The following is a 23652-nucleotide window of genomic DNA, read 5'->3' on the forward strand; positions in this document are numbered from 1 at the left end:
CTTCCTCTCACCCAGCTGGATGGGGAAGGCAGACAGGGGTGCCGTGGATTGCAATGTCCTGGGGTAGAAGCTGTGGTGGGGGGAGTGTGGGGGCTGTAGGGCTGCAGGAGGTAAGAACAGGCCTGAGGCAGGAGGTGGGAGAGGCAGGGAGGCTGGTCCTTCTTGGTGCTTATCTAACTGCAGACCTTTGCTCTGACCTCCTGTGGGGAGGGAGGTTGGGGGACTGCATAAAATAAGGTGGAGGGAATTAGCAAAAAATGCATATGCATAACACATAGACACAGACAACAGTGTGGTGGTAGCCAGAGGGAAGTGGGGGGCTGAAGGATAGGTGGTGGGAGTAGGGAAAAGGGGGGAATGGTGATGGAAAGAGACTTTGCTTGGGGCAGTGGGCCCACAATGCAGTGTGTGGATGATGTTTTATTGAGTTTCACACTTGAAACTTGCATGGTGTTGTGAACCAATGGCACCCCAATGAATGCAACAGAAAGTAAATAAGATTTGCTTTTAAAAAGAAAAAATATAAAGAGTTAAGAAAGTAACCCCTCACACTTTAGTATAAATAACTGGGGAGTGTCTCATCTATGATAAGAAAGCCTTAGCTCTTTGGAAATAAAACAGATATTTTCTGAACGAATGAATGAGTGAATGAATGAATGAATGAGGGAGCCTCACTGGAATTTGCTGATGGCCCTATTAAGGGCCAGCTGTGGTCAGAGCCAAAGCAAGGCCAGTGACCATGAAAAATGGTACCCCGGATGTGTGATGATGGCTGGAGTGACAGGCAATGAAGAGACGATTTGTCAGGGGCAATTTTGGGAGGGGAGGAAGGAGAGCATGAAATTATTTTTCATATCTTGCCAGGAGACCCATTTTTCTAGGTTATAAAGGAGAGGGAGCTTGGATTATTGATGGTATTTGTTCAGAAGTACGTGGTAAGCACAGAACACCCATCATCCAGAACACGGCACTCAGCCAAGAGGACTGATCACAGGGTCTGGGCCCATGAGTCCCAAACCAGCGTGCTCTCGGCCCAGAGTGGGGAAGGCACTTGCTCAGGACCACACAGCAAACGTGATCCCTATTGCTGCTTCCTCCAGCCTCATCACCCAGCTACTCACATCCGGAGTGGGCAGTGTGGCACAGAAGGTCACCGCCATTTGGAGGTGGACACACCTGGGTCTGGATGTAGGATCCCGAGTTTTCTGGATAGGGAGAGCTTTGGGGGCCGCTTTGCCTCAGTTTCCTCACCTCTTCAAGGTGGGGCCAGTATGAGGGTCAAGGAAAGGGATGCCTAAAAAGGTGCTGTGACACATAAGATGCGACGCCACGTGAGGCTTTCTCTTCGTCACTCGCTCCCTCTGTGGTCCCCTCCACCTGGTCTGTCCAGCTCTTCCTCTTGCCCACATGCTCCTCTCACCCCTGCCCCACTGAGTCCCCTCCCCCACCCCCGCCCGGAGCAAAGCGGCCGTGACAACGATGGTGGTGGACATGGCCAAATAAAAGGAAAGAGCCCTGGCTGGTGTAGCTCAGTGGATTGAGCAGGGGCCTGTGAAGCAAAGGGTCGCAGGTTCGATTCCCAGCCAGGGCACATGCCTGGGTTGTTGTGGGCCGGGTCCCCAGTAGGGGACACACACGAGAGGCAACCACACATTGATGTTTCTCTCCCACTCTTTCTTTTTCCTGTCCCCTCTCTCTAAATTAAAAAAAAAGTAAAGAAACCACCTAGAATAAAAGGGGATGAGAAGGTGAAGATGCCTCATCTTGGGTGTGTTTATGGGAGGGAGGGAAGGAAGGAATGGATAGTGGAGAGAAGAGGAGGGGAGAGAGGGGGATAGGGAGAGAGAGAGAATGTCTTTTCCTGCAAACCCTTGGAGAAGTGACCGCATGGAACGCCTGCTGTCCCTAACAAGTGGCACTGGTGATGACTCCCGTACTCACAGCTCATCGCCACAGCCCTTTGCAGAAAGGAGGGAGGAACAGTATCCATGGAGTGTCCACTCTGCATGGGCACGGGGCCAGGCACTCACCCCCACATCCATTCTGTCTGAGCCTTCCTCGCTGCTGCCTACCAGGGATGTGGGCCAGGGAGGTGCCCACCTGGCAGGGAAGGAGGAAGGGGGCTGAGCCTCACACACACCTGAGCTGTGGGTGGTGAGTGCCTCCCCACCCCTACTTGCTGGAGCCTCTGTTTACAGGAGCCATCATCACAGGGTGAATGGAGGGGAAATATCTCCCAGGTGGGGAGGCCCTGTCTTTCCCCGCCAGGTGCTCCTGAATCCTTTCAACACGACAGGTGGTGGAGGCAGGCCTGGGGGGCGTGGCAGTTTCCTCCCGGAGGGCGCGGTCGGCTGTTCGCACCTTCTGGGGATCTTCAGCAAGCAGCGTCTGGGAGGAGTCCCAGTTTCAGTTTAAAGAACCCCACCTCCCACCGTCTGAATGAATGCATCCGAAGGGTTGATTTGTCCTGATTCCAGAGGTGAGGATAGAACCCAGGTCTGGCCGATAATAGTCACCACACCTGGGTCAGGGATGGGCACACGACCCAATTTAAGCCAATGAGAGTTGGCTCTGGAGTCTTGCTCGCCACCATCTGGAGAAAGAAGCCCTCTTTGAGCCAGGCTTGTGAAGCAATAGGGTGTAAGCTTGGAATTTGCCACCAAAGGCAGCCTGGAAACAAAACCAGTCTAGGGAAGGCAGGGGCCAGAACAGGGCGGGGGTTGGGGGGGAGTGAGTCTGACCATCCTGACATAGAGACACCTGTGTGCCTTTTGTCACATGGGCCCAAAACACCCTCTTCCCACTTTTGTTTGGATTAAGACCTTTTAAGATAAGTTTCTGTCATTTATATTTTTAAAAGTCCTGACTCCCCTAAGCCCACCAAGGAAACAAAGAGCTTACCACTTCCCCTCCTGTCCCAACTAGGGTCCCCAGTGGCCTTTCTTCCTCTCCCCGGAAGCTCAGAAGTTCCCAGTCCTTTACCCTCTGACTGTTCTTGACCTTAGTGACCATGACCGTCTCCGGCCCTGTCTCAGTTTCCTCTTCCTCCAAGGGGCAAATTCACCCCTTGCTCACATGAGAAGACTGAGGCCAGGAGAGGCAACTTGATGTGCTCGGGTTGGCACAGAGACGCCGGGACCCCTGAATCGCTGTTCAGGATTCTCCCTTCCAGGCTCCTTCATGCCCAGCATGAGACTGATTTCCTTGTGGTTCAATCGAAAGCGTGGCACCACCTCCCTGAGGTTCCTCAAGCCGGTCCTGGCCCCTCCCACCACTGCAGGCCGCTCCCGTGCAGAGGTCATCTCCCATTCTAAAAACCTACCCCGGAGACTTGCGCCGCACTGCCACCTAGTGGTGACACAGAAATACACCCTCCAAGGTGCTGTCAGAAAATTGTTCTGTCCTGGGGCCCTGGGAGAGGGGCCAATTTCTGCGGAATTAGAGCTATGATATACAATGAGAGGGCCTGAGATTCCTTCTATGTTCTTAATTCTCACCACAGCTGAGTGTTTGCTCATCTAATTTCTTTCTTCTGTGTAGACCTTGGAAATTTGCAAAATCATTTGCATTCCCTTTTTTCATTGGCTGTTGGGATGCTCAGAACCAATGTCCCTAGGATTATTAGCAACTAGATAGAGCCATGTGGCAGGCACTTGGAACTTAATTCCTGACTTTATATTCTTTGGCCCAATTTTTATGTCTTACTTTATATTTAGTCTTCTGGCTCTGCTGAGGACATTTTTATAAACCACATTAAATCCCCTCTTTTTTGGCGGGGGGGCAAATCAGAGTTATACATTCAGAAAGAGCTTGCCAACTTCCTGCAAACCCCAGTTTCCTCCCCCGTAAGGTGGGCATGTGACTCCCTGCCTTGAAGAGTTTTGTGTGGGTCTCAGGAGCTGCTCAGTTAGTATCAGTTCCTGCCCTATTTCCCATCTCTCCACGCCTACCCCCAACCAAGGACTCTCGGCCGCTTGCCTGGGGCAGGCCAGGAGGCCAAGGGGAGCCAAAGAACAGATCCCTTTATGCCCAGTCCCACTCTGCGCTCTGCAGACCCACTGGGTGGCCCTGCTGGAGCCTGGTGCCCTGAGCCCAGCCCCTGCCTGCCTCCTGGGGGGCTGTTGGCCTTGAGGCCCTCTGCCTCCCGACTGCAGGCGCTCAGCACTCCGGCTGATTTGCAGGAAGCCCAGATGCATCTCATAAATAAAGAATGTGCTGTCCTGCAGGGTGGCCCTGAGGTGGGTGGGAAGGCTGGGTTAGATGAGCTCCTGGGGGTGGGGACAACTGTGCAGGGGGTGATGACAGCCTGGGAAGGTGCAATGGGACCAGGATGGGGTGGGGTCTCTGTGAGGCCTGGGTCTGGGTCCAGACTGTTGGGGCTGAATCTCGGTTCACACCCTGGTAGCTATAACACTTAAGCCTCAGTTTCCCCCTCTGTCAAAGGGAGACGAAATCAGTACCCGGCACCATTGGGCTGTTACAGCTATTGCATTTACAGCGTTCAGCCCAGAATGTGAGACACAGCAAATATTCAGGGAGCATCATTCCTTAGTGTCTTTCCCAAGAGCTTTGTGTTGTTTCTGCAGTGGGGAGGGCACTGAGGCTGGGGTTAGGATCGCATCTGTGCCTGGGAGAGGGCCCAGGGCCGCAGGAATGGGGAGGGAATAGGCAGAGGCGTTCGAGGAGACAGGAGCAGGTAGGTGTTTGGAGCAAGAGACGCTCATACAATCACCAGTGCACAGAGCCAGGCATGTCCCCGAAAGGGGGCCAAGTATCTGCAGCCATTTCAGGGTGGGTGCATGAGGTGTTGGGTTGGCTTCTAAAGGAGAGGCGGACCTTTAGGGAGCCTTAGGGACAGTGGGATGACCCTGACAGCATGGCCACATTGGAGGAGAGGCCTGGGATAAGTCGCTTTCCTTCTCCGTGTCTCTGTTTGTCCACCTATACAACGTTTTGGAGGGGCCTTCCAGAACCGCAGCATTTTACGTGTAGTTATTCTTTTGACAAACATACGTTGAAGGCTTCCTGTACCTCAGACCAGGTGCCAAGCCCTGGTGATGACATCATGGAAAAGCAGGGTAGATTCCTTCCATGGGGGGTTGCACAGCTGGGTGGTGGGGTGAGTCTGTGTGTACGTGTGTACAAGCAAGTACACACGGTGGACAAGCAAGTGAATATATGGTCCCAAACTGAAACAGCCCGGAAGGAGAGTAGCCTGGGTCAATCAGGAAGTGTGTGTAACTAATGGACTTGACTTCTGCCCGGAGGTCAGAGAATGTTTCCCGGAGACGATGAGGCTTGGGCTGGGCGGGGCAGTGTGTGGCTGGAGCAGAGCTCGGAGAGTGGTCAGCAAGGACCAGCTAGGGTGGGGCCTTGCAGGTACAGGTGAGAGCTTGCTTTTCATCCTGAGACCAGCTGGACGTCGCTGAAGGGCTGTGGACTGGGGAATGGTGAGGTCAGCTTTCTGTTTGGAGACTCTTCTGGCTTGGGTCGGAGAACAGATCGGAAGGACCTGGGGTGGAAGCCAGAGGTCGCAGCGGGGGATGATGGAGACAGACACTGCGGTGCCACTGGGTGGGGTGAGGATGACTTGGGGAAATGTTCAAGAGGGTGCTGTAATGGGGCTGGGGAGGAGGGAGAGAGAGGGGAGGGGTGTTGTCTTTTGACAACATATGTTTGTCAAAAGAATAACTACACCTAAAATGCTGCAGGGTGACTTTAATTGGGGAGGGGAGGAGGGTCTTTGTAAATTTTGCTACATGGCTTCTCTCCCCAGCCCCGGTTCCTTTGGGCCCTTCCCTGGCTCTGCCAGCATCTGTGTTTGTGGGAAAGGAGATGAGGTGGGAGGGCCGGGCAGGGGGAGACTGTGGCCATGTGTGTGTGTGTGTGTGGGGCGGGGGTCGCTGCAGACTGCGCCTTCCTGCTTTTCTCTCAGCAGCAGCAGTGAGCGGCTGGCCGGCTGCAGCACCTGCTGTGGCTGCTGGGAGGGCCCGGAGCAGGTGCGGGGCGTCTGGAGGAGGTCGGCATGCAGATGGACAGATGGATAATGAAATGGAATAGATGAAAGCGACACACACCCTGCCCCCCTTCTGCGTTGTCTGCACACAAAAGCGGAGACAAAGAAGCAGCGGGATCTCGGGCCACAGCCACACAGCACACACATGCTGCAGACAAAGACACGGGGGCCTGGAGAGACAGGCACCCTCGGAACCAGGGGGGCAGGTGGGGAGGCTCCTGAGACCTCACGCAAGACCTCCGAGGCTCCAAGCCTTGCTCTGAGCCCCAGACCTCACTAGGCCCACTGGACTTTTTCTTAGGGGAAAATAGATCATGGACTCCACAAAGCTGAAGATATGCATTTAGGTCATGGGGATAGAGACAAGGGCTGATGATAAAGAAAGTAACCTTGAATGTGCTGTGGAGTTGCCCTTGACCTGTGTTGAGTCAGACCAACAGCTCGATGCACACGTGAAAGAAAGCAAGTGTATCTGTGGGTGGGACTTGTTATTTGCATGCTCTGCAGACAGCGCTGGGTCTGTTTAGTGTCCTAGGCCCCTTCTAATAATTCCCAGGAATAAGAATTCAGGTCCTGGAAACTCTCTTATAATGGTCCCAACAGAGAGAGGTGGAGAGAGCGCACGCGATAATTTACTGACCCCATGACAGGGTCACGTGTTTTCTCCGCTCGGACCACTGAATTCTTCCAGGTTATGCTATCTGCATTTTACAAGAGGATGCCGAGGCCCAGAGGGGTGACGTTTCTTGCCCTAAGTAACGTGGTAGAGTAAAGGACAGAGGTGGGATTCACACTCAGGTCTGTCTGACACCCGTGTCCACGTCTGGGCTGCTGGCCCTGGTTGAGAGTCCCAGAAGCAAAGACAGGAAACGAGACTGCCAAGTGGCAGCGGGTCTGGCAGCCCCTGGTGGGGTCCTCCCAGCTACTCTTGCAGGCAGCCGGAGAAAGACAGTTCCCTAGTAATGTTTGAACACCTGGATACAGCTGTGCCTGAAACCATTATGCCTTGGACTCATTTCTACCCCCCTTGAAACTGAAAAGGGCCTGAAAAAAATTAGTGATCAGAAGTGTTGTACTTACTTTTAAGTGTTTTGATTCTCAGTACCTGGTACAGTCAGTGTCTGACACTTGGAAGGCCTTCTCTTGACTTTGAAGGCCAGTTGTGCCACAAACGTATATTATTCATCCTTGAACTTCCTTAATTATGGCGTTGAGCACAGTAACTTCTGCTTTTTGACTGGGCTATGAGCTCCTGGAAGCCCGGAGCCCTGTGTGACTCAGCAGCCTGTGTCAGCTTGGCACAGAGTGGGGAAAAGTTTCTCAAACTGGGGTGACCCTGGATTCGTTGAGGCCGGGGCAGGTTCTGCTGTGGTGGCTTTGGGCAGTGGGAGGGTGATGACGGAATGAATGCCCCACGGGTTCCTGTTGTGGGTATTCCCTTGACATGCACCGTGCCCAGGCACCTCAGTGGCTTTGAACTGCAGACCTCTATGACGCTGATGGTTTTTCTGGTAAAGGGCATGTGTTTGCTCTGTTCCTGGAGGTGGCGAGGGGTGACGATGTGCGGGGAGCCTCCTTCACCTATGACATGTAAGAGTTGGTGTGTAAGTGCCCTGGCTTCCTTGACCTCAGGCTGTCCCAGAGGACCTCGGCAGGACAGGGTCCTGGATACCCACACGATGTGCTCACTGTGTGGACCGAACTGTGCTCCTCTGAAGTTCACATGTTGAAGCCCAAAGTCCCCACCGTGACTATACGTGGAGATGGGCCTGTACGGAGGTCGTTCACATTAAATGGGGTCACAGGGTGGGACCTAAGCCAGTAGGACTGGGGTTCTTACAAGAAGAGGAAGAGACACCAGAAGGGTCCCCATAGAGGGGACCATGTGAGGACACAGTGAGAAGGTGGCCATCTGCAAGTTGAGCCGAGAGGCATCAGGAGAAACCAACCCTGAGGGCACCTTGATCTTGGACTTCCAGCCTCCAGGACTGGGAGAAAGTACATGCCTGTGAAGTCACCCAGTCTGTGGCAGCCCTAGCAGATCAATCTTCTCATCCATGCACCTGTTTTTTCTGCCCTGGCTCACCACTTCATGCCGTTATCAATGCTTCCTGGGGTCACCTCCCAGATAAACTGCTTGCACTTGAACCCTCGTCTCACGGTCTGCATCTGGGATGATCTAGGCTAATATTCCTGTCCGTGCCCTGTCTAGTGGGACTGCTGGCCCCCACACATTAAGGCCGCCACTCGGGGTAGGACAGATAAGACTCTGGAGGCCACTAGACTACTCATCCATGGCCAGGATCTTGAACGAAGGATGTCCCTCCTAGACTGAGGCAGAGATGAACTGCCACTGGACATGCCCAGGGCAGGGCGACTGAACGGACCCCAGGGAGACCCCAGCAAGGTGGCAGGGTCACTGTCCAGCTGCTGTGGGGCCCTGCATCCCTCCGGGGGGAAGGAAGAGCTGAGCACAAATCCAGACAGGTTTTCAGCGCAGCTTCTGGAATCGGACGGCGCTGGTTTTGAGCCTCAGCTTCACCACTTTCTAGCTGGCTGACCTTGGGTAGGTCACTTCCCCTCTCTGAGCCTCGCTTACCTTATCTGTCAGACAGAGGTGATATCCACCCTTCCCCAGAGGGTGGATATGGGTAAAGCACTCAGAATTGTGTCAAGTAAGGGTCAAGGGGTCAAGTTCATTACATTTGAAAATGGTTACAGGAAATTTTGTAGCTACAGGGAGTTGTTGAACGGCATTTTTTTTTCTGGGCCACACCAAACACCATTCTCCTCAGCTGTACCAGCACCCCCACCCCCGAAATTCAAGGAGCCCCATCCTTACCCGGGGCAGGAGTGGCTGCTTGGCTGCTTCAAAAAGAGATCTTTTTTTTAATACATGTATTTCTTTTTTAAAATATTTATCTTTAGAGGGGAAGGGAAGGAGAGAGGAAGAGAAACATCAATGTACGGTTGCCTCTCATGGGTCCCCTGCTGGGAACTGGCCTGCAACCCAGGCATGTGGCCTGACTGGGAATTGAACCGCGATTGTGTGGTTCGCAGGCCCGTGCTCAATCCACTGAGCTACACCAGCCAGGGCTCAAACACGAGATCTTTTATCTGAGAGACTTACTGGGGAGACAGCTGTCAGAGGGGCTCCCCGGAGACCCCGATGGGAGCGCAGTCTCCGTTAATAACGTGGCTGGAGGGCACACAAAAGCTGGCTTTTCCCAGAGCCCATTCTCAGGGGTTCCCGCAGCTGTGTGGCCCGGCAGAGAGGTGGCACTGTGTGTGTGTGTGCGTGTGTGTGTGTGTGTGTGTGTGTGTGAATAGTTTAGGTTGCAAGGTGAAGAAGCCCACCCGGCCACTCCTCTGGAACTCCCTGACTAGGCTCCCTGAGGACTATGCAAAGAGACACAGAGAGCAGTGTGCCCCCAACATGGAGAAGAGGGACTCGGGCAGATCCTTGTACGTGCGAGTTCACAGCCGCATTATCCACAGCGGCCGGAAGGTTGGAACGAGCCAAATGCCCATCCGCCGGTGGAGGAGTGGGTGAGCAAGTTGGGCCATATCCACGAGATGGGCTCTTAGCCAGCCATCAAAGGGGAGGAAGTGCTGATACCTGCCACGGCATGGACAACCCTTGTCCATGTGGAAGTGGAAGAAGCCAGAACCAAGAGGACAAATACTGCATGGTTCTTTACATACGAAATGACCAGAATAGGTAGATCCGCAGAGACAGAAAGTAGATTTGTGGTTGCCAGGGGCTGGGGCGGGGGAGGAGAGATTGGGGAGTGACTGCCTAGTGGGTGAGGGGTATTATTTGGGGGCGATGAAATGTTTTGGAAGCAGCTAGAGGTGGTGATTACACAACACTATGAATGTGTTAAATGCCACTGAATTGTTCCCTGCAAAGCGGTTCGCATTACATGAAGTTCTTCACTTCAGGACACAAACAAATCAAGGAATGAGGGCTCAGAGGCACCCAGGGGCCTGATGATAGAATTGCAACTGGGCCCCTGACCCCCTGGGCCACCTGCACTTCTGCAGGGATTGCTTTAGAGATAAGGACCCCTGGGTCCCCTCTGCTGGACATGTCACCAGGGTCAGAATTCCCCTGGAAATCTTGGGTTGCTGGGCTGTGTCGTGAGCCAAAGACCATGTAGCTTGCAGATCCTCGCAGCTGTGATGTCTCATGGGAATAGGTGAGGTAACCACCTGGTCCAGTTTAAAGAGGCAAACTTTATTCTGAAGTGGACCCCGTTGTCATGGCAACCGACACTCCATACGAAGCATCTCAGGCCACTTTCGATGGAGACTGGAGAGAATATTAACACTTCTCTTTGGGGTCTGCTACTGTCACTGGCTCGTGGGCTCTCGGGGCTCAAGTCAGCCCTGTAAACGTCACCTGGAAGACTGGTGAGACGTGGTGAGGATGACATTGACCATCTTGGGGTGTGCTCTGCCATGTCCGGGGTCTCCCCGAAAGATAAAGTGAGGGTTGGAGTGGCATTGGTGGGGAACAAGAAGCATGCCAGCTCTAGCCATCGAGCTAGATATGGATCCCAAAGGAGGTGGTCACTGTGCCCCGAGCCCAAAGGAGAGGAAGTGGGCGCTGCAGGTCTCTAACCCCGCCCCGGAAATCCCCGGAAAGTGGAGGATGCTAAGGAAGGTTTAGCTCACCATAAGGGCACTCGGCAGAGGGGTGGAAGAAGGGCCAAGAGCCAGCTGAATTCCTCAGGACGGCCAGTTTGGGCTACCCATGATCAGAAAAAAGGTGCTGTGTTAGAAAACCAGGGACAGAGGACAGCAGGCGGGCCCACGCTAGTTTTGGAATCTGCTGGATATGGGGTCTGGCCCCTCCTCGCATGACTCAGTGTAGGGTTCACCCTGAGTCCATGGAGTTGGACATGATCACCTTGCAGTGAGCCCAGAGGACCGTCTCATACTCACCACTTCTGCCCCCGCCTTCACCCGGCTGCTCTCCTTGGAAGGCTATCCCTAGAGCCAAGATACTTGGAAATAGGACCCTGGACTCATTGTTCAGCTTAGAGAAGCCCCAGGAACAGGAGAAGAGTTGAAAATTGGGAGCTGGCAAGTGTTTTCATTTTTCCCAAATGGATGTTGGAAATGATAGGCTGATACTCGGGGAATTCAGGAACAGACTATGAAACAGGCGGCTTGGGAATCCTTGAAGGCAGAGAGTGGTTCCTATGTGCCCACCGTGTTCGTGGAGAGCGTATCACGCTGGGCACCACTTCCTCCTTCGTTTGTGGTTTGGTGATGCAAGAGAAACTCACAGCCCTGGTAATGACAATTGTGTGGCCGTGTGCTCTGGCCAGTGCTGTGACTTCACCCCATGGTGCCTGCTCTACGTGGGTCTTCTCTGTCAGAACCACTAGCTCTATCGGCGTGGAGGCTGCACCTGGGACCTCCCTGGGGCCTTTTGGGTTCCTGCAATGACCTTGGGCCGAGATCTTTGGAAATGGGCTATAGGGTTTGTTGAATTGGGTCTGGGGTTTCTGAAGATCAAAGCTGTGGATCCCAGCAAGAGATGGGCAGTAAGGAGGATGGCTAGCAAACTTGGAACCTGAAGTGGTGGGTTTAAATCCCCCCTGGGTCCCTTAGAGTAACTGTGGGCAGCTCTCCTTGCCCCTCAGAGCCTTAATGTCCTAGTCTGAGCCGTGAAGATGACAAATAATGTACATGGGAGTGTGAAAATTAAAGAAGACAGATAATACTATAATAAAAACATGCTTTTGAGTCCTTACTAAATGCCAGGCATCCCTACCTGGCATCCCCTCCCCTGTATTTCCTCATTTAACCCACAAAACCCTAGGAGGTGGATTCTAATATTACAGATACTTCATAGAACAGGAAACTGAATTTTAGGAATCAGCTAAGGGACATGGACAGAGCTGACATTTAAAGTCAGGACAGAGTAGTTACAGAGGCCACTGGGATGGTCTAGAACAGTGATTCTTTTTTTAAAACAATATTTATTTATTTATTTTGGAGAGAGGAAGGGAGAGAGGGAAACATCAATGTGCGGCTGCCTCTCTAGCGCCCCCTGCTGGTGGCCTGACCCACAACCCAGGCATGTGCCCTGACTGGGAATCCAAGAGGCAGGCCAGCCTTTGGTTCTCAGGCTGGTGCTCAATCCACTGACCCACACCCTACAGGGCTGATTTTTAAAAAAGACTTTTAACATTTATTTTAGAGAGAGGGAAAGAGGGCAGAGGAGAAAAAGAGAGGGAGAGAAACACTGGTGTGAGGAAGAAACGGACGGGTTGCCTCTCACACACGTCCAGACCTGGACCAAACCCAACCCCAGGCCTGTGCCCCAACTGGGAACCCAACTGAAGACCATTCGCTTTGCCAGATGACCACCAACCAAGTGAGCGGTCCGGGCAGGGCTAGAACAGCGATTTTCAGACGGTGTGCCACAGAATTTTTAAAACGTGCAATACCTGACTATTGAGTCAGGGGGACTGACCCATTTTCCCTTAGACCGTCAAATAAAAATAAAAAAAACCCCAGCCAACCCAACAATAGGTATCTGGCGTGAATGAATCAAAATTATACCTGTTTTTTGTCAGATCAGCCAAAAATATATGTTTGGGTGTGCTGCAGAATTTTAGCAGTTTATGTGTGCCATGAGATAAAAAAGGTTGAAAATCGCTGGTCTAGAACCATGGTCCTCAAGCTTGAATGTGCATCAGAATATTCTGGAAGGCTTATGAAAACACAATTCTCCGGTCCCCTCCGCAGAGGTTTGGATCCGAGAGCTCTGTGGTCGGGCCTGAGAATTCACGTTCCAAGGGGTGTTGACACTGCTGGTCTAGGACTCCTTTCTAGTTCTAGAACTAGTAGGCAGTAAGGACTGGGCAGTTAAAAAAAAAAAAGACCAAATTTATAAAAGGTAGGCCAAGCGACGGAGTGGCACGAACATGGGCGTGAAGAAGACCCAGGCTGGGTTCAGATCTCGACTCCACCACGGGCACGTGTCCATCTAGCAGGGTAAACTGAGAGGCAGACACCGAGGCGGTGCGGGTTAAGTAGCTGGTACCCCAGGACCAGTCTCTTCGTCCTCATACGCCTGGGTCCAGGCTTCTGCTCCCCTGGTCCGAGGTCGCGCACCGCAAGCGCGCCTCTCCATCTCTGCGCTCTGGGCTCCGGGGTCCAGCCCGGTGAGCGTTGCTATGGCAGCGGCGCGAACAGGGATGCTGGAGGCTGAGCGCCCCTCGAGGCTGGTCCCTTTGTGCGGCGGGGGCAGCGGTGCCGCCCCTCCACTCCGGGCCGCACCCCTGCTCCCTGGTCTGGACCCCCGAGGGAAGGTAGGGGGTGGAGTGTGGTGTGGCAGGGGTGCGGGGAGGAGCGAGCAGGGCCGAGGCGAGGGCCGGGGGTGGGGCACCTCCGCCTGCCAGACGCTCCCGCATTAAAATTTCTTGGGCGCTGCAGCAGCTACAAAGACGATGCCGGCTGCGCTCGGGGGACCAGAGGGAGGGAGGCTGCGGACGAGTACGGGGAGGAGTTTGCGATGGGAGGCGCTTGCAGGGGCTCCCCAGTTCTGCGCTGTGAGCCCGGGCACAAAGAGACCTCTGCACTCGAGCCGCAGGACCGCCGACTCGAGGTGAGCCGCCGCCCCATCCTCACATCGCCCTCTCTTAAGCATGCTGGTCGCCGCGCCTGGAACAGCCTAATTCCCCGAGGGTAGGTCGCAGGGTCCCAGGGTCCCAGGCAGGGTTCATGGGATGGCAAAAGTGCCCCTAGTGTGATGGATGAAGAGCCTTTCCTTCCAGCCTGCAGCTATGAAATGCAGCTAAGACGCCGGCTTGGGTGGGGCACCGGGGAAGGGAAAGGGAAGGATGCCCTGGGAGTCCAGGGAGGATGAGGAACAAAGACCTTCCTCTCCCCCCGCCACTAGACAGACATGAGGGGACCCTGGACCTTTCTGATCCGCCAGGTTAGCTGTTAACTGGCCAAATCTCGGACAGAGCCCAATAGTCTCAGAACTGGGGGCGGGGGCGGGTTGGTGGAGCAGAGTCCCGGAGCCCCCTTCTCTCATATTGAACACCGCCCCCCCACCCCAGCTCCTGCCAATGCTCCACTTCTGGGACTCAAATTCCAGATGTCTAGCGTCCTGCGTGTGGCTCCAAAAGGGCGGAGAGGGGCAGAAAACCATTGATAATTGTAATAACGATCCATCAGTTTACGCAGAGCTTGCCCCATGCCAACAGCGTGCTTAGTGCTTTGCATGCGAATCACAGCGGTCCCATTTTAAGGGTGAGGCAATTTAGATCCGGAGAGCGTTCCGTGCGGCGGGTCCAAGGTCGCAGAGCTAGGGATTTTGAGTCCAGGTATATCGGACTGTAAAGCCCAGGTTACACCCCCAAATGGGGCTGAGGAGACCTCAGAAGCCGCTAGCTCCCTGCTCACCTCTCCTCCCTTCCAATGCATTCTCTGGAGAGGCTGAGAATTGGGCAGCGAGCGGGCCAGCTCTCTCCTCTCCCCCAGCTAGAGGGCCCGGGCTAGAGAAATTGCTTCTTGGACGGTGCAGGGGGAGACCCCGGGAGCCTGGATTCTCCACCCTCATCCCGGGCTCCAGACCAGGGGCCGCCGTGAGCCGGGATTGCTGGCGCGCACACCCCACTGCAGTGCCCCGGCGGGGAAAACGCCCCCACCTGCTGCTGGGGGAAGACGGGAGGGAGGCGATGGGGCGGGGAGGGTGGGGGCAGAAAGGTGAGTAAACGTGCAGGAAGCGGCTTTGTTTTTCTCGACGCCAGCCTCCGGCGGAGCACGGGACCCAGCGGCAAGGTGCTTTACTTTCCGGAGCACATTCTCGTTTGGGGAGAGTCTCGGGGCTTCTGGTTCGCTGGGCGTGGGGTTGGGTAGGCGGGTAGGGATGAGTAATTCCACTTGACAGACAGGGAAACCTGAGGACAGCGGTGCTCAGACCTCAGGGGCGGTGCTTCTAATACGCAGACGCGCGGGCCACGTGGCCAGGGCATGAGTCAGCAGGAATGGGTGGGGCTGGGCGGCTGGGTGTGTGCCCTGGCCCCTGACACCGTCTCCTCCTGCCCGTGGGCCGACCGTCGGTTGAGAGAACAGTTCCTCCCCGCTATCTACCCTCATCCCTGGCCTAGAACCGCGAAGCAGTCTGGGCAAAATGGTTTCCTTGGAGACGCTTTGCCAGCAGCTAGCTTTTGGGTGGCGCCGAAAAGCCATACCGAGTTTGGTTAATTTCATGATGAAGGATTTTGAGGTGACATTCCCTGTGCCCCCAAAGCCCACCTATTTTATTACGTAATGGCCCTCCATGGAGAAAGAGTTTGAATTCTACCCTGCATCCTTCTTCCTGCCCTTTCCACCCATCTCTCCACCTTTTAGTGGAGGAGAGTGCTCCTGTCTTCACACAACTCCTTACCGGGAGCCTTAAAAGAACCACTGTCTCTACCCGATTCCAAAGGAGAACTTTCTGATTTGGGGTGATTTTTACAAATTTGATAAAACTTATTAAAATACATGATAATGGTAGAAGATTTGAGGAAAAAGACGGGAAGAAAACTCCATAGTTTCATCGCCCAAGAACAACTTCTGTGTTTCCCGTGTTCATGTGTCTTTTTCTGGTACCTGTTTCTATACTGAAAATACTCATTGCGACTGTGCGGGACATGTACCTTTAACCAAGTTACATCAAAGGCGTCTCCCTGTGTTTTCATCCCCTCTGCAGAAATCACTGTGGGGTTTGGTGTTTCAGGAAGTAGACAAACACGCTCGCTCTGCTCAGTTTCCTATCATTGGACCTGCCGGTCGATTTCTTTGTATCCACCTTCATTTTTAAGTGTCTTTCTCTGGACCTGATCTCATGCTTCGTCCAGGACAGAACTACGCTCTTAGAATTTGTCCGTCATTGCAGCAGTGGGGTGTGGTGGGAAGAGAAAGGACCCTTCTCTCTGCCTGCTCTCCGGGTCTGCTTCAGGAAGGAGGTGATCTATCTTCCCGGAGCCTTGGTCTCCTTATCTGTGAAGTGGGAATCAGGGCCCCTGCTTTAAAAGGCTGAGGCTCTGAACCAGGGTGTGTAAAATGCCTGACACCCAGTAGGTGCTTCATAAAGACACTGCTGCTATAGTGTAACCACTGTGTACACTCAGAGTTCACTTCCACGGCCCCCGGGTCCCGTACAGATAAACGCTTGGTTATCTGCCTTCGTGTGCATTTGGGCTGTGGGTTCCTCAGGGCGAGCCTTGGGCCATGTGGGTAGGGTGTTTCTGGAGCACTGGGCCCATTATGCAGGTTCAATGGGCTGGTGAATAACTTACAGCAGAAGCCTTTGTTCCCAGGGGATTCTTCTTCTCCTCTCCTCAGCCCGGCTCATCTGTCAGCTGGAGCTCGGGAACAATAGCCAGAGATACTCAGGGGCAGAGGCAGGGGCCTGCTGAGGGTGACATCTGTTTCCCCATCCCTCTGGCGGCTGATTGGATCAGAGGCGGCAGGTGTCCCGTCTCCCTCCTGGTGCCAGGTGGGCCCCTCTGAAGGTTACTGAATGATGCATGGGAGGGAGGGAGGGGCTGAACTGGTGTGTGCTCAGGAGTGTGGGGGAGATTGTTCATTAACCAGCTCTAGCTACTGTTTAGTAACTGTTTACCAAGGTTCTCACTGGATACTGCGTCTTGTCCATGGTAAGGCTGGGAGGTGAGCATTGCAGACGAGAAACTGAGGCTCAGGAAGGTGAAGCGACTGGCTCATGGTCACACAGCAAGTTCATTGTAGAACCAGCATGGGAACTTGGATCTGGCATAACTCTGAGACGTGTCTGTAACTACAACGCTATACTGCACTTCACGACCATACCGCCTCTCCGAAACGTGGACTGATTGTCTCAAGATCGTCGAAGTGATGAGAGTAAAGCCATCTGAGACGCTTTAACAGTCGAGGTCCAGTGTCTTCACAGTGACACTAATGTTGACGGCCAGTGTTTGCCATTTTCAAGTACCTCCTACAGGTCTTTTCGCATTTAATCCCCACCCCCACACTTGAACAGAAGTCTTCTGCCCCGTTGGGGTCCAGCAGGCCTTTTTAGAATCCATTGGCACCATTTTGTCTCTGGGTGATCTTGGAGCAAGGCGCTTTCCCCTGAACCTCAGTTTCCTCCTCTGTAAAATGGGGACAATAAACCCAGCTCCTGTTGTGTCAGATAGCTAAAGGTGCCCCTGTTCGTATCTACCAGGAAATGTTTGTTGACCTTCCTTTCCTTCCTTCTTGCTTTTCTGCACCCCACCCCCCCAACCTCTCCCCACCTCAGAGGCTCCTTGTTGAGGGAGATTTTATTTCCAAAGTTCCTCCTTTGTGTCGGTTGTTGGACTTTGTCTAGAAACAGTGCATTCTGCGCCTCTGTAGGAGCCTCCGTTCCCCTCAGCGTTTGTCTCCCGCGTGCACATTGTGTTATTCCCAGGAGCTTCCTTATTTCTCAGCACTCACTCATCTGAAGCAATTTAGGCCAGTGTTTCCCGCAAGCCTCTTATCTCTTCTATTTTATTCCAGAGTCAGGGAAAAAATCTAAAACCCAGGGGGATCCTAAGATGCAACCAAATGCATGTTTTCCTGGCAGCTGTTCATCATTACCAGGAACTGCGCACAGAGTTTAGTGGGGCGGAGGGGGGGACACGCAGAAATGAACAGCCTCTGGGCGGTGTTAAGGAACGATGTGCACAGGGTAGTAAATAGAATGCAAGTGGATAGAGCGTATTTATCATCCCATTTAATCCTCATAATAGCCCTGGGGGTCAGGCACTTAATGTCTCCATGTCATGGATAAGAAGCCAGACCCAGAGGGGTGATGCGCTTGCTCAGGGCGGCCGAGCTGGACAGGGACCTGTGCCCTAAAGTCCCCGTCGTTTCCAGTGGGTTAGGGTGTTTTGACTGGTGCTGGTCCGACCCAGATACCCGTCCCCCCAGTTTCCTGTTTTGCTTCTGCTCTGTATCCGATGAGATCAGTTTTGGATGCAGCCTGTGATTTCAGACCAGGGCCCTGGCGTCTCTCTCCAATGAGCCCACGGGTACGTATTTACCTCCCCACCCCTCTCTCTTTCTCTCTTGGTGACAGGTGGAGGCATCTCTCTGCCTGCCTGTGTAGTTCCAGACACATTCAGGAGGCTGCTTGTAGCTGTGACAAATTCAGAGGAGTAACCAGGGTGACCCGTCCTCTCCTTTGTGCACCCACGGGGCGGTAGAGACCAGCATTGCGCTCAGGCCTGTCTACCGTGAAATCCGTATTTGCTGAGACCTGGATCTCAGAGGTAGGCGGGGCCTCCAGGATTCTCTGGGCTCCAGTCCCTCCATCAAGGCTTCTCCGATGGGGCACCTGACTTGGCTTGAAGTGGGTGGGGCGTGGCTCCTGTGGGCCAGAGGACGCCGAGATGCTGGGCCCTGGGGCCCCCACCAGGTCTCTGTATGGCCTGTCAACCAGCCCTCCTCAGTTCTTGTCCTCTGTCATCACAGAGAAGCAATTTTTACAAAAATGACCTCACTGAGGCAGAATCTACGTACAATGAAAGGCACCCGTTTAAAGCGTACATTTCGGCGTGTTTTAACATACACACACCTAGCTAACCACCATGGCAATCAAAATAGAAAACATTTTACCCCTTACAGTGCCCCCTGTCCATGGTCTTCCAGCCTCGGGCACGGGGAACCAACCGTCTGCTTTCTACGCCCGTGGATAAGGTTGCTCATTCCATGGTGCCGCAAATATGGAAGCTTTTGTGTTTGGGCTTTTTTCTTTTTGTTTTTTTTTACTTGGCACCGAGGTTTTGAGGTTTGTACCTGTTTTTGCATGGATCAGAAGTTCTATCCCTTTTCGTCTGACGCCACGGAGGCATCATTTAGATGGTGTAACGCACGCACTTCAAGAGCACAGCACGGTGATTTCCCGTAAATTGACCAAGTTGCGCGCCCAGCACCAGCGATCGGTTTTAGAGTTTCCGTTGCCGCAATGAGATTCCTCACGCCCATTTACCGTTCACCCCCACCCCACCCTTAATCCCAGGCAAGCACCGGTCTACTTACTGTCTCCGTGGGTTTGCCTTTTCTGGGTGTTTCACATCAGTGGGACCATCTGGCACGTGTACCTGGCTTCTTTCACTCACTCTGTACGTTTTTGAGGTTCACCCATGGTATCAACAGTTTGTCCCTCTTCCCCGCCAAGCAGATTCCATCAGATGCAGGTACTGGGGGTGGTTGGTCCCATCACTAAGAAGGGGTTTGAGTTAGAGCTGGCCTTTCTAATTGGGTGTTTACCCCCCCCACCCTGGGGGGCACCCATGCCACGGGAAAACTATGACTCATGTTGCTGGGACATCAGTATTCCCCCAAGATTTACTCGCAGTTTAAATCGTTAACTGGTGAGAGTAGGTTTTGGAACACTTACTGTGTGCCAGGCACTGCCTAAGCCTTGGAGAATGAACTTGGAGTCACATGTCGGACCCATGGGGTTGGGGGCCTCATCTGTGCGTGTCTGACCTCAGAGCCTTCTTTTCTTCTCTCCTACACAGCTGTCAGCCTGACCCAGGAGCTGACATCGTCCTTGAGAACGCCGTTGTCTTATTGACCTCCAGGATGGGCACATGACGGCCAGGGGACAGGGTCTTTCTGCTCACACGATGCTCCCCTGAGGACGTCTTTGCCGAGCACAGCAAGATCCCGGGGCAGAATTGAGAGAAGGCAGTTTCTGACTGCTTCTGGACGGCCAAGGCCGCGCAGGAGGCCGCCTTGCAGATAAGTATTCAAACTTACCAGCCCACAGCCTCCCAGCCTGCCCTCTCCTGGTCTGTGCAGGCAGGCGCCCCCAGGTGGGAGGGGGCGTTGGTGATGCAGCTCATTCACTTTTCTTCCTCTGTGCCGCAGAGAAAGGGCTTGTCCCCACGTTATGGGGCCCCACGAAAGGTAATACTCACACCCTGCTTGTGGGGTCAAGTCTAGTGTTTTAGAAAGTCCACTGTCAGGAACTGCTGAGGGGCTGAGTTGAACTGCTTCATTTTGAGAACTGGCCAATGTGGTCTCAGAGGGAGGCTGGGGACGCCTGGTGACTTGGGCTGGCCCTTCTGTCCTCACTACCGGCCCTTTGTCTTCCTAGTTATACAACTCGGCCAGGGCTCCTTTGCCTGGCGGTCCAGTGGGGACCGCAGCCACTGCCTATAGGACACATTCTTCTCAGCGCCACCCCTAGACCTGTGCCCCAGGTCCCAGGTGCCCACAGTGGGTTCTGAAATATGTGTGGAGGGCCAGCGACTCTTCTAGCCCAGGTCTGCCAGTCTCGATGAAGGTGGCTTATCTGTCACCCAAAGCGTAACTTGGGAGATGGTCTGGGCCAGAATTAGTGGGCATCTGAGGAGGTGGCGGGGGACAGAAAAATAACTGTGTCTGAGAACAAGGGCCCCTGCTCTTTCCTGCCCACTGTCACTACTGTGTGCCTCGGGTGACTGTCAGGGCTGGGAGGGTCCCACGGCCCCAGGATGGAGAGACAAACTTTCCAGGGCTACACAGCATCCCGGAGCTGGGATCCAAACTCCCCACTCCTGTCTCTGTTCCATTTTTCCTGGGTCCCATTCCGCTGTTGCTGGGGACCAAGGAAGTGGGTGACGGATGTCCCAGGATGGGAGGAAGGGAGGAGGAGGGGGATGTGCCTGGGCCCCGCCCCTCTGGCTCTCAAGCTTTCCTCTTGTTAGCAGAGGATTCTGCCCAGCCCAGGACTGGGTCAGGTCTGGGGAGGGGCCTGCCTGCAGTTTTCTCCTGCAGTGTGGTGGCTCTTTTGTCTTCCAGGATGGGCCTGCGGGGCTCTACGTGGGAGCCAGGAGCTGGGCCCTGGCTACCGCTGTGTTGGCTGGGCGTGGCCAGGTGAGCCCGGGTAAGCCTGGGGGAGGGAGGGTCCACTGATCTTATTTCATGGAGGGAGACTGTCTCCCCACTCAGACCCTGCCCCAGGTCTGGGCCTGGCCAGACACCTCAGCTCTTGAAAAGCAGGCTTGTTCTGTGTGGTCTTGGTGGGGGCAGATCGACGGCAGCGATTTCAGCATCTTCTTTCATTCAGCACACTCATGGACCAAGCCCTTCTCCCAGTCCAACGCTCCAGAAGTGCACACCACAGGCATGGTTCTGCCCTTGTAGATGCTCGAGTGAGAACATGCCTTGTCACAGTCTCAGCGAGGCAGTGAGCTCCCCGTCCTGGGAGGTATGTGTACATGTGTACGTGTGTGCTGTGTATTTTTGGAGAACACTGCAGAGGTCTCCTTGGCGGGAATGTTGTAAAAGGAACCCAGGCCTCCCAAGGACTCTGAAGGCCCCTTCTTTCCGCTGGTACCCTTGGCCCTCGGTCATGATGCCCACGGGGCTGGCTCTGGGTTTCCTTGATTGCTTCCTCTTCTCCCAGCTAGTCCTACCCAGGTGGGTGTCCACGGCTTTTATCACTTCCTATTCTTCTAAAAGTTGGTGGCATTCAGAGCCCTCACCTGCACCCTGTCTAGGTGTTGGGGGCATCGGAGGGAGCCTGGGGGTCTCCGAAGGTGTTCCCCCTCTGGTGGTTGGGCGGATGTGAGGTGCCGGGGACGAAGGCTGTGCCCTTATCCTAACTCGCCGTGCCTCCCCCAGGTGTGCCCGCAGCTCCGGGACTCCCAGCCTTGGTCTTGTCGTTGGAGCCCGTGTGACTCTGGCCACAGGGGCACAGGGAGCAGCTTTCGGCGGTTTTCTGGAATCCTCGCTATTTCTCCCAAGACCTTATTCTGCCCGACTCCCGGGATGGAGCCTCTCCTGCGTGGATGCCGGGCCCTCCGGGTCGATGCTCAGGGAAATGGGGACCTGGCTAGAGAGGCCAGCTCGAGGGGTGTGCACGTGGCCGGCAGCCCACCGTCCCATCTGCAGCTGCCTGGACCCGCCTTCTGGGCCTTCACTTTCTGACCTTGCGCAGACTTGGCTCCTCCTTGACCTTCTGCTGGTGGTACGAGCCAGCCAGGGCAGAGGCCCCACTGACCCCACCCTCCCCAAGGCCTGGTCCTGAGGACCCTACAGGATGCGGGGGTGGGGGGGTGGGGGGTGGGCAGCAGCAGCAGGTGGGAGCTGGGCGGAGCTGCCAGTGGGAGGGAAGGCAGAGCGGCTCTGCTCAGTCTGTTGTGCGCCATCTGCCCTGTGAGTGGTGCTCGCGGGGATATTTCGTGCTCTTCTTCTATCTGACGGCCACTGGGAGGAGGCCGTCAGGGTCTGGGAGGGGCGGCTGTGGGGGTGGGTATGGGTGTGCTATCCTGAAAGAGGAGGGTTTCCAACACAGGAGGAGACCCAGCGCAGGGTCTCCCCAGGTGTCAGACCTCAGAGCCCTGCTCCCTGATTCTGTCATTGTGGGGAGCAAGGCAGGCAAGGCAGGCCCCACGCTTCTCCCATCACACAGGTTCACGCCCACCTCACCATTCTCCATTCATCCCAGGCCTTTTGGAGGGTCTGGTTCTAGTGTTTGCACAAGACCCCCCCTGGACTTCCTCAGGCAAGCTTCAAGCTAGAGGTCGTTTTCCCAGGGTGGGGAGGGGGCCTGTGCCAGTCGGCTCGGGCTGCCGGATGGAATGGTTTAAATGGCAGAAACGTATTTTCTCACAGTTTTGGAGCTGGAAGTCCAAGATCCAGGTGCCAGGGTTGGTTTCCCCTGAGGCCTCTCTCCTTGGCTTGCAGGTGGCCACCTTCTTGGTGTCCCCGTAGGGCCTTTTCTCTGTGCACACACCCAGAGGTGGGGGTGGGGATGGGTAAATCTGGTGTCTCTCTCTCTCTTATCAGGACAGCAGTTCTACCAGATTAGGGCTCCACCCTAATTCAGCCTTAATTACCTCTTTAAAGACCCCATCGCTAAACAGAGTCACAGTGGGGCTGAAACCTCTGAATTTGGGGAGGGACACCAACTAGTCCATTACAGGCAGGTGTAACAGAGTGTGGGGGGCCTGGGCTAGGGTGGCCCTGGGTCCCCCGGGGACGCACAGAACTGGCTGGGCGCAGGGCAGTGAGGAGGACCCCCCCAGGAGAGGGATGTCCTGGGAAGAGCCTGGGCTTTGGGCTGAGGGTGCACACTCGGCCGTACCACCTTGCACCTTCCACCTTGCACCGTGCACACTCGGCTGTCCCCTCCTCTCTGTGAGTCTGACTTCCACTCTGTAGAAGGGGCCATCTGTTCCCTTGGGGGGAGGGTGGCCTGGAGGGATTCAGTGAAACCGAGTGCTGGCACAGGGCCTGCATTTTAATAGGTGCCCATGAGATGCTCCCCCCGCCCCAGGAGTTTAGATCTAGGCTTTGCCTTTTTTCTCTCGGTGCTCTGGACTGTGAAGTCAGCATGTTTCGATCCAGAAGCATCTCTGCCTAGCTCTTCCCCTGCCTGTTTTCTTAAGACCCCTCTCTGAGCAGCTTGGGGAAGCGGCTGTGCTTCGTGGCCTCCGCAGTAGCTCCCAAGCTTCCTATCTAACTTCTTCTCATCCCGGCAGCATGGAGCATCTGCTGGGAGCCCTTTCCTGGGCAGCCACTGGGGAGGGGTCCAGGTGAAGCTCTAGCCGTGGTTCCAATGCTCAGACTTCACAGCCTCGCTGAGCGGGAGAAAAGCAGCTCTCCAGAGAGAA

The 23652-nt window shown here is 54.7% G+C and overlaps 1 long non-coding RNA gene across 3 annotated transcripts; it reads left to right on the forward strand.

Annotated features, from left to right (window-relative positions):
- Positions 1 to 18155: 18155 nt before the first annotated feature.
- LOC118991245 (uncharacterized) lies at positions 18156 to 23130 on the forward strand. Of its 3 annotated transcripts, XR_005067375.1 has the most exons (5): positions 18156 to 18312; positions 19567 to 20316; positions 20834 to 20908; positions 21102 to 21242; positions 21659 to 23130. It is a non-coding gene; the product is annotated as an uncharacterized LOC118991245 (long non-coding RNA). The 3 variants fall into 3 exon arrangements; XR_005067374.1 differs by having other exon boundaries at positions 19567 to 20918; XR_005067373.1 differs by having other exon boundaries at positions 19567 to 20908.
- Positions 23131 to 23652: the final 522 nt, after the last annotated feature.

This window comes from Sturnira hondurensis, unplaced genomic scaffold (assembly GCF_014824575.4).
Source record: "Sturnira hondurensis isolate 20B ecotype Veracruz unplaced genomic scaffold, ASM1482457v3 Scaffold0007406, whole genome shotgun sequence".
Classification (NCBI taxonomy): Eukaryota; Metazoa; Chordata; class Mammalia; order Chiroptera; family Phyllostomidae; genus Sturnira; species Sturnira hondurensis.